The sequence below is a fragment of the Brachyhypopomus gauderio genome, chromosome 9, assembly GCF_052324685.1.
Source record: "Brachyhypopomus gauderio isolate BG-103 chromosome 9, BGAUD_0.2, whole genome shotgun sequence".
NCBI lineage: Eukaryota > Metazoa > Chordata > Actinopteri > Gymnotiformes > Hypopomidae > Brachyhypopomus > Brachyhypopomus gauderio.
The window spans coordinates 9,821,892-9,833,000 of NC_135219.1; the positions used below are offsets into that span (position 1 = coordinate 9,821,892).

The window sequence follows — 11,109 nt, forward strand, 5'->3', positions numbered from 1 at the left end:
GCAGGAATGACTCACAACTGTACAACTACATAAACAGACACGGAGCAACTTAAACTAAACTACATACATAATCAACAGCGTTGGGAACGTTACTTTAAAAAAGTAATTAGTTATAGTTACTCACTACTTGTTCAAAAAAGTAACTGAATTAGTAACTGAATTATTCTATAATAAAAGTAACTCGTTACCAGGGAAAGTAACTATTTGCATTACAGTTAAAAAAAAAGTTATATGCCAATGAATAAGGATTTTTTGAAAAAGCAGTTTTCACAGTCAGTTGAAATGAGTAGATCAGAAAGGTGTTTAACTTTTGATATTTATTGCACATCAACAGAACAGTGGAGGATAAAATCCTTTAAAATCCCAAATCTTTGTATAAAAAAAAGCAAAAGTAAAACAGTTACACTATATAAAGTGCATTTACATCTATCAAATTAACATACCATAACATGTTCAGAAGAGTGCTGATTGTAGGGTGCGAGCCTGGACTGTTTTCAAACCTATAGGGGAAAAAAAGTCTTAATAAAACAAAATAAAATAAGATGGATAAATAAAAAAAGATAAGAAGAATCACACACTTGCACAGGCACACACACTCAAGAGTATCATACATAATCTTTTTCTATCACAGATGTCAGATGTCACACCTTTCTCCACAGCAACTGGCATGCAGGGGTAAATCAACAGTTGAGAATTGTTCTTGGCATATCGGGCATTCTGGATCATCCACCTAAAACCACACACATCAGTAGCACAACTGTTATGAAGGTACGGCCCAACCACGGTAATACATTCTTCAGGGACACAGATAGTGGAGTCACCTGAATAATACATAGCATTTTCAGTTACTTCGAAAACAAAACAAGTATGCAAAAATACAGTCATTGAAACAAGACAAAAATGAAAGGGGGGGGGGGGGGGGTAAAGTGCAATACGTTTGTATTTAAGTAAAATCTGATAAAAGCACACTATGCTATGTGAATCATCATTGTGAATGTTTTACATAGAGATTTCTCCAGATTCTCTGAATCTTTAATGATATTATGTACCAAAGATGATGAAATCAGAGTTCTTTACTATTTTCTGTTGAGAAATATATTATTCTTGAATCATTGCATTTGCCCATGAAGTCTTTTACCCAGTGGTGAACTCCCTCCATCTTTAATTCTGTGACGATGGGTGCGAGGCGAAGGACGAGACACAGATCCTTGCTTTAGCAGACGTCACGTTTATTTTCTACAACTATTGCGCAAGACAGCGCACGTAAAACATAGAACACTCACACTGAAACGTGTAGACCTAGACAACGACGAGCACAAGACACTGCGCGAACGCACATTAAATAGACAGACCACATCAACACCACGTGATGACAAGACGAGCCACAGGTGAGACGGATAATGACAAGACGCAACCGCACCCACGGAGCTACACTGACGCAGACGAATAGACGCAGACAACGTTAACACACGCCCCAAAGGAAGGGTTCGGGGACCGTAACGTGACAGACGCCCCCACCAAGGGCACTACCCGTCCCGGGGTGCCAACAGGACAGAGTACCCCGAACCCATGTCGATGGGCGGATCCGAAGCGCCCAGTCCTGCGTCTGGGAGATGACCGCTCTCGGTGGAGAGTCCGCCACGAACAGCCTAGAACACCCTCCCTGGGAAGACCGGGGAAAACACGTTAGACACATTTAACGGGACGGACACAAACACACAAACAGGAACACTTACACACAGAGGAACAAACAGGAAAAAGGGGTTCGGTACACATACGGGCAGACTCACGAACACTGGGACAGACACACACGACACAGGCGCCAGGCTGCGCGCCAGAAGGAGGGCGATTAGGGCATGGGTTAAAGCAAGAAATTTTCATTTGACTGAAAATTTTTCCTGGCAAAAGACAATGCCAGCAATTACTGAAAATGCGGCCTCTTTTGTCTAATTCTACACAATAAACACATTTATAAAGTATATTTATCTAAACAGCCTGTGTAATGAGAGAAGAGAGAATCTATGAAGCGACAAAATGCAACACCTGAGCTATAAATGTACATAAATGTTTTTATAATGGAGTTATCTGGGGGTCCTCTTCCAGAACATTGTTTAAAGATCAAGTCAAATTTAGTGAATCCTGGTGAGTTTTAAAATGGTATGAAGCTCTCTTGTTTTTATCAGATTCACTATCGCAAAAACATAAGCAGTAAGATTACCTGGTTTATCTTACAAAAAATTTAATGTCCAAAAATGGCAAATTAAATCGCACCACTGGATGGAGCTTTTAAATACAAACAGAACAACACCATTCATGTTAAACTGGCTTAGAAATAAAAAAGTTGACATTTCAAATGGAAGAAATGCGCCTTTTTTCTTCGACTATTAAAGCTAAATGAAGAAAAGTCTGTGATCGGTGGAGAGATTCTTCAGTATAAATAACCATAACTTCTATATTTCACTACAAATTCAAATAAAATTTGAAATGTAGTCACTTTATAGTATGGACATGACAGTATAATATTCAAAACGAATGAACAAATGAATATTTAATGATTAATCTTTAAATTAATTAATAAATAAGTCAGGTAATCATTATGGTGAAATAAAAAAAAACTACATTTCTATTAATATTCTGAGAAAACGCTGTAACCTAAAGATTCTGTTAACACAATTAAGACACAATATGATAAAAACAGGCGTGTAGGCATGATTAATTCATTATTTATTTATTTATTACTGTTATTAAAATTATCTGATACAAGACAACTCAAAGAAATTATGTCAATAAAGTTTAAAAGTATTGCAACTATTATGATTATAGTTCGTTTAAATATATAAAATATTTAATAAATATTTCGTGTTGGTTTATTAGGACATAAATTATGTGATTTTGTATTACGCCTTACGGTCTGACCACCTGTACCGGCTCAAAAAAAAAACACTTATATTTCTGATAAAAATTTAACTTTATCAGAATAAGGATAAAATACTGAATTTATCTTACATCTACCTCTGAAGCTCTTCGGATGTCTGAAATACAGGCGGTCCCCGGGTTATTACGACGTCGTGCGTCGTACACGGAACTTGGTGTTTGGTGTGCGCGGCGGAAGAATACACGGTTATGCGGCTCGGGACCGAGGAGGTCGTGCACCTCTCGAATTTTGTAACTTCACTTCGCCCGCGCCGCGCTTCAGCGCAATGAACAAAGTCATGTTTGCAGGGTTCATACACCTTTACAAGGTGGAATTAAAACACTTGTACGTCACTTTCAAGGTCCATTTCAATATTTCCCAGCACGTTAAACTTAATAAAGTTAAATATTTATACATATACTCGAAACGATTCGAAATAATTCGCGTTTTATTCACATTATTTAGGGGTTGTTTATTTTCAAAACGCCCGATCTTAACGTCTTCTCTCATGTTTCGTCCTGGAATTACAAGAGGCTCGTATTTGTTAACGTAATACAAGAGAATTGTTCAGTCAGATAGCTATTTGTTGTGAAACGAAGTAGATACAATTTCAAGCATGTTCATTTAGCCTAAATTCCAGCACTTTTTTTCCTGAAACACAAAGCAACATTAAAATTGGTCAGGTGAATGTTCCCTCCCCTGTTTTTGAGGGCTGTTTCTTTATACCAGTGGTTCCCAAACTTTTTCTGCCGTGCCCCCCTTTAGTAGATGAGAATATTTTTGCGCCCCCCCTACACCCCCCCATATTGACTAGGGATGTGTTGAAAACTTACAAAAACAATAGGTTCACGACTTTGGTCAAACATGAAAAAAATTAACTGCAAGAAACATTTTAAATGGTTCAAGAATTCTAAATGTAATTTAAAATAAATAAGGAGATGAAATAAGAGAAACAGCAATACATATGCGGCTAGTTTGCAAGCGCAGACATCACGCAGAGCACAAAGCATGTAACGGCCAGAAATATGTGTACTGTCTCTTTAAGGGAGCGAGTTGAGCGTGCGTACGGAATATTGTTGTTTTTTTAGCTTTCTGCCGTAGACCGAGTCAGACCACTGCTCTTTATTTTATTTCTGTAAGTAACGCATTAAATGAGCTTTGGACAACTCACCAGTTCATGTATGAACAGTGAAGTATTGCTGGAGCCCAGGTTTATTTTGGTCAACCAGCAAATAAACGGACTAAGTGGAATACCACCAGCGCGAGTATTAGGGTTGAACTAACTCCGAAAAGCAAGCAATACAAGCATAGAATTAGAGTGAATAGATCTGTTTTTATGGATCGGCCACATTGTCCCCGATACCCGATCTAGATTTTTTTCAGATATTAATATCGGAATCGGTGCATCCCTAATTGACACATGTGCACGTTTTACTTTCAAGCTCCGCGCCCCCCCTGCAATAGCTCCGCGCCCCACCTAGGGGGCGCGCCCCCCACTTTGGGAACCACTGCTTTATACTACCACATATCGTTTCGGACAACACTGCAAAGAATGCGACGCGCCAAGTAGCCTCCGCCGTTTGTGCAGGTGTGCGGAGTCGCGCGCTACGGTCACTCGCGAAAGTATAATTGTTATGTTACTCCCTTATAGTGTAACTAAGTAAACATTATTACTCGACACACAGAGAACGGAGGACAACTTGCTGGATCACTCACTAGTTTTTTTATTAATTGTATTGGTTGTTATGGTTACATTCAGAATCCCTATGCCCTAGTGGCGGTCTGCCCTCTGGTGGTAAGTATTGGTAGGACATCTCTAGGTTCATACATAACAATAATCACCCAGGCAGGAGGGAGGTAACTTTTCTACGTAATGTCCGAAAATCAGAAGGCGGGATGACCCGCAAGTCAATCAAATGACACCGCCGTCATCCATCCAGCGCTGACGATCCAGTGAGAGGATCATATTTCGGACACAAAACAGATAGCACGCCTGTGTGGTTTATTATGATTTGACGGATTTTTTCCCCAAAAAATTCAAATGACGGAAATCCGTCGTAGTGACGGAGAACTTTAACCCATGGATTAGGGGAGAGAGATCGGGAGCTACTGGAGCTGCAGGCGCTGCGGTAGGCGATGCTCCTCCTGCCCTTGCTGCAAACCCTCCACCGGGCGCAGCGCGGCTGGCGGACGCGCCAGGTGCAGCGCGGTTGGCCGACGCGCCAGGTGCAGCGCGGTTGGCCGACGCGCCAGGTGCAGCGCGGTTGGCCGACGCGCCAGGTGCAGCGCGGTTGGTCGACGCGCCAGGTGCAGCGCGGTTGGCCGACGCGCCAGGTGCAGCGCGACTGGTCTCTCCCCTCGGTGGGCCGTAGGGCATCCCTCCTTCTCCTCTCGACCGCCCCTTGAAGCCGGCAGTGGGGTCTTCTCCCTCTGTCTCCATCGCCTCACTGCCCCAGCTCCAGCTCATGGGCTGCTCCGGGCTGCCACCCCGCGAGTAGTCCATCTCTTCTCCCTCGGAGCGATCGGAGGATGGGCCCACCTCAGGAGTCCACCTCCCCTTTACCGTCCCGGCAGACAGCTCCGAGGGGGGAGGGCTCTCCTCCTCGTCCTCAGTGTAGGACCCCTCGTCATCTTCCTCCTCTCCGCCGTAGTCAGCGGAGAGTGCGGAGCACACCGACGGAGGGTACTCCTCTTAATCCTCCTCTCTCCCACCGTAATCTATGGTGGGCACGGAGCACACCGACGGAAAGTAATCCTCTACATTCTCTTCTCCCCCACCATAGTCTATGGTGGAGGCGGAGCATACGGATGGAGGGTAGGCGTCTTCTCCCTCACCGTAGTATATGGTGGGGGCGGAACAAACCGAGGGAGCCTGGACTTCTTCTTCGCCTTCCTCCTCCTCACCCTCATCTGCGAACTTGCCCTCTGGGGTCTTCTCGGTGGCGTAGAGCTCCACTGAGCCCACCCGTATCGGCGAGAGTTCCTTGGTGGGAGGGGGGTGTCGCTCCCTCCACATCCGCACCGCAGACTGGCGGAACATCTCTGCCCTTTCGGGATCCACGGTCTCCCGTGCCGCGCACAGCATGTACGCGCACACTGGGTCTGACTTCAGCTGCTCGGGAGTCGGCGTGGTGGTGTTGCGCGGGTCGGAAGAAGAGGCATGGCATCGCTTGCTAGGGCGCTGGCCCCTCTTTGGCCGGGTGGCGTAGCCTGGCATGCTTAGGGTGTCTCTTGTCGGCTCGTCGTTCTGTGACTATGGGTGCGAGGCGAAGGACGAGACACAGATCCTTGCTTTAGCAGACGTCACGTTTATTTTCTACAACTATTGCGCAAGACAGCGCACGTAAAACATAGAACACTCACACTGAAACGTGTATTTTTTTTTTTTACTTTTACTCAAGTACAGACTTATACTTCACCAGCCCGGACTTTGACTTACCTCTTCATGCTCAGATTAACTTAATGTAACAGTGCAGGATCCAACATGGAGAGCCAGTACCTGCAACGGGAATGTTTTCTGGAAGTTCTTGCAAGCTGCCTTGGGCATCTTTTCAAATTCTTTGGCATCAGCAGGCAGTGGGTTAATGTCAAGTTCCTCTTGCAATGGAACAATGTACACACATGTTTTACCAGATGTTGTTACTCTCTTAATTTGGGCCCCTGTGTAGCCCTCACAATCTGGAGGAATGAGTGTTAAACGTCTTTTCCCATTCCCACCTAAAAATAATACAAAGCATAGATTAGGCATGGTGTCAAAAGAAGCTTACACAGTGTCCATATTGTATCCACTATGACCACTCAATACTTATCTTATGAACCAAATAAACAACTATATCAGTACTAGAATGAAGCATGTTAAATCTGATATGCATTCAACCTCCTGGTTCTGGTGAATCAATACTCAGGTATACAACCATCTAGACTGAATGACTAGTTAAAAGCTGAACTAAATAGTCCATTATGGTTACTTTATGCACAACACATGCCCCCAAATCAGGCATTAACCCTTACCTTTCAACACACCTGATTCAACTAATCAGCTCAATCACAAACCCTTTCAGATCTGCAGTGTGTTAAAGAAGGCAATCCACTAAAATGAGCAGGGCAAGGGGCCCCAAGGACCAGGATTAAGAAACACTCGTTCAACAGCTTTAAGATATTTTGCTAATAAACCTAATTTGCAAAGAAGTTTGAACAATTTTGACAGCAACTGTATTGCAACTCTGTAAAATACAGCATGCCCAGGACTACAGATGAGACACAATTGTCTTAGGCATGTTACATGTATAAAAAAACCTCCTGCTGAAAAATGTACTTGCCTTGCGTGGAAAGCCATCTATAGCTCCAAATATGACCAGTCCATATCTGTAAAAAGAGGAAAAATGGTCATGGATTGTGTGTTCTGGTGCTGGAAAGCTACTGTCCAGCACAACTGAATCATTACCTGTTCAGACATTGTTTAATTACCCAGGTTAATGTGCTGGACATTAGGCCACCAGTCCTTCAAGACTGGTACATGTCAAGTTAAAGGAGTGCATCCAAATCTGGTCCTGTGATTTGTTGCCCTGAAAACTTTGGACAGCCCCTGGCTGTAAAATATTTTAGAAGGCTCCGTACCTGAATATGTAGTGCAGTACTGAGGCCAAACCCTCTAGAGCATCAGATTACCATCCCAGTTACCAGAACTGGGATTCCAAAAGTTAAAGGCTAAAGAGATACTGTATTAAGAAGATTTACCAAAGAGCCATATATAGGGAAATTTGTGGTCTGACTTGCCGTATCAGTTTGTGGTTTGTGTCAAGATGAACAAGGGACAGTGGAGCTGGTACACTGTACACCCGCCGTGCCACACATCCATAGGCAGAACCTGCCTTTCTGCTTAAGACACCTGCCCCATCCACACGTCTCATGGATTCCCATATTCTGGTCCATGTGATGCAATGCCCAAAAGCACGAAGTTTGCCTTTCATCATTCGAGAACCCATGTCAGGATTACTTTGTTTAATGTCAGCAGAGGTGGAAAGAGTAGATAATTAAAGATAACTGAAATCCAGGGAGTGTCGAACTGCACCCTGTATTCTGATCAGTAGTCTCTGTAATACTGGTCTTCCTAAATCCTAAAGAGAAATACAAGAAAATAATATTTAAAATGTTTCATGATCTTCAATATTTATGGTACTGCACCACTAATATATATGGGATATATCACAAGTAGAGTAAACATATTAAAACTTAAATATATTAACACATTAATGCTTATATTATTCATTATGATGATGAAAAAATTTACACAAATATACATTTTCACTATACCATTTTCTAAACCTCAAAATTTTCCTTTAATCTTTGTGTGGACTCCAACAGGGAACAGACCTATCTTATCACAGATACCATACCATATACCAAGGGTATATGCATGTGTAAAGAATTACAACATAATTAGGTGAGTTCCAAAACAAAATTCTACCATAACTTGTCCTTAAATCTGGTCTGGTCAGCCATATGATATTTTTGAAGTTAACCAAGTTTGAAAGAGTGAAAAAATCATATTAATCTTAACAAACATAAGAGGTTAAAAAGTATTCAGAGTATTCAGTAACAATTACAATATACAACAGGGTAGTAGTAACTCCACAACAATCTACTTCAGGCTATCTACTGTGGGTTACTAAAATAGATAATCGTTAAAAATAGCTGATATGAGAAAAAATAAACACACATCTTACCTGTGTTTGCCGGTTGGCCATTTTCCAAACAGGGTGAGATTGGCGCGCTTTCGCTGACGTAGCAGGGTGTGTCGCAGGGTGTTTAGAATGGGATGGGGGCAGGCCTTAACTCCATCAGCCAATGACTGTATAAATCCCACCCACCCGTCAAATCAGGTCCAAAAGTCAAAAACGAGAAACTTCTGGAGGCGAGAGTGAGACTGAGAGAAGCGTGAGTGAGAAAAGGCGCAACGAAAATGAAAATGAATTCTTCAAGAATATTAAACTCAAAATAGACAATTAAAAACATAAATATTCTGTTTACAAACCTGCTTTTTTAACTCCCAATATTAACGACAGTTTTCTAAATTACAAAACGTAATTTATTGGATTATTTTTGATTCTGAAAACTTTAGGACCTATTTTGACACCATAGATGTAACTCACTCTGTGGCGTTGTCTTTTTCCCCCACAGAGAAACAGTAACGAGGTGCGCAGAGCGCGCGGGGGCGGGTGGGGGCGCGCGGGTGATAGGTGTTGTGTGTTGTTATTATAACAATAATTAATTTGACTAATATTATTAAACAATGAAATTACGATTATGTGGACTTTGCTTGTTTTCACATTTATTAATTGTTCATTTGTAAAAAAAAAAAAAAAAAAAAAAAACGCATGCACGCGAGCGCCCCCCTGGACAGACGGTGCCCCTAGCATTTGCCTATATTGCTTAATGGAAGCCCTGGCTGTGAGGGGACCAGTGTAAGGGGAAGTGGGAGATTGAAGTTGTACATTGTGACCAGTGGCGGACTTAGCAATTTGGGGGCTCAAGCCGAATTTAGTTAGGGGGCCCATCAACATTAATATGCGAGAAATAAGTTGCCTAGCAACGCCTTTACGCGAACACCGCCTCTGATTGCGACATCACCTAATCAGCATGACGTCACAAAGCGGCAACTGTATATAAACTCACACAGACCGTCATTTGCGGTATACAGACAGAGAAGAGCGGTTTGCAATCTTGGACACAGTTACAATATTTATTTACCATATAGGCTTCAGCTACGCAGATTGCTGCAGAGGTATGTATGTCTTTTGGACTTTTAGCACTAAGGATTTCTGATGTTCCTTTGACTCTAATGATGTTTTTAAATGCGGTTTTTAAAGTAGCTATATATTCAACATTTGTTTTTGGGAAAGAGCATCGATATATAGTGATTTTGACGTGCCTTGCTAATATAGCTAGCTACTTATAGCGAACGCTATCGCTGTAGTTATCTGTGGCTGAGACCATCAACATCAGTTAACGTTACTATTGAAGTCTTAATGGGGTGATTCATATAACTTTATCATTTGGTAGCGTAGTGATAATTTAGCTCTAGCCATGACCATAGAATTAATGTCCAGCCACAGATGGGCATCCGTTTTTGGTACACCTGTTTGATTTTGTTGATCGAGTTTTATGATTATCCAGAGGGCTTAGCTGAGGGTTTATTAAAAATCACCTCATACATTAGCCGCAACTCGGAAGATAAATTTACTAAGATATTTTAATCAAATGTAGGTGACTCACCTTGAATTTAAAATAACGGCTTCTGTCAGAATATTCATGTTAGCTAACGTTCCTACGTCGCGAGAAGACGGCTCGTGCGTTTATGTTCTGTACAAGAAAAAGTGTACAGAGTATACTTAAGAAGTGATGTGAAATCAGTCGGTTATAAACACCAGGAAATGCGAGCGTAGAACGTTTTGAGCATGCTTGCTAAAACTGCACAGGTCTCTGCGGTCTTTTAGGCGGCGTGCGTTAGTTCGTGGCGCAAAGTTGAAAATCCCCACGAGGATTTTCAGGAGTGGTTTTCATGCGGCTCTTGGGGCGAACCGAGCTGTGTTCAGGTCCGATTGGGGAGAGGTCCGAGTACCCAGCCGGTCCGCGCTCTCACCTGCACAAACGATCTGTGCCGTGGCCCGGTTAGTTCACCAGTTCTGGGGGCGACACACTGCTAGTGTCCGTGCTGCGCGGTTTGTTTACAAGCGACATGACGTATCTGTGCTATTGTGATTTGGTCGTAGATCATCACAGCCGTGATGTTATTCGCGATAACACACGAGTGTTCTATTGCTTTTATACAACCGTTTTTTACAAAATAAATGAAGAAAATAAATCCAAGAACCTCAAGACATTCATAATGAATATGCTTACGGACTTCCGCCAAAAAGTACTTTCACAACTAGTGAACGGAACAGTTCCCTGGCCTACCTAAAAAATAAAATATTTATTTAGCTCCGCCTTTTCAACTGTTCCCAAATTGACCTTAAAGTCATTTTGTGAGAGCCAGTCCGTGAAGCACTTTGTTTGTCGAATTGTATTTTGTTCATTTCGAGTCAGTTCTAGCGCGTTCAGTTGTTCTGCAGTCATTGCAGTCGACTTGATCGTTTTTGTGGTAATTGTAGGTTCAGAATTTGATGCAAGTGTGGACTTACTCTTTTTCTGAG

General features: G+C 42.4%; 1 long non-coding RNA gene across 2 annotated transcripts; it reads right to left on the minus strand.

Moving 5' to 3' along the window:
- Window positions 1-369: 369 nt before the first annotated feature.
- On the minus strand, window positions 370-8,952 carry LOC143522946 (uncharacterized). Of its 2 annotated transcripts, XR_013133178.1 has the most exons (4): window positions 8,641-8,952; window positions 6,354-8,031; window positions 648-730; window positions 370-500 (listed from the first exon to the last, which is right to left on the minus strand). It is a non-coding gene; the product is annotated as an uncharacterized LOC143522946 (long non-coding RNA). The 2 variants fall into 2 exon arrangements; XR_013133177.1 differs by lacking the exons at window positions 370-500; window positions 648-730 and having other exon boundaries at window positions 5,876-6,631; window positions 7,234-8,031.
- Between the last annotated feature and the right edge of the window lie 2,157 nt (window positions 8,953-11,109).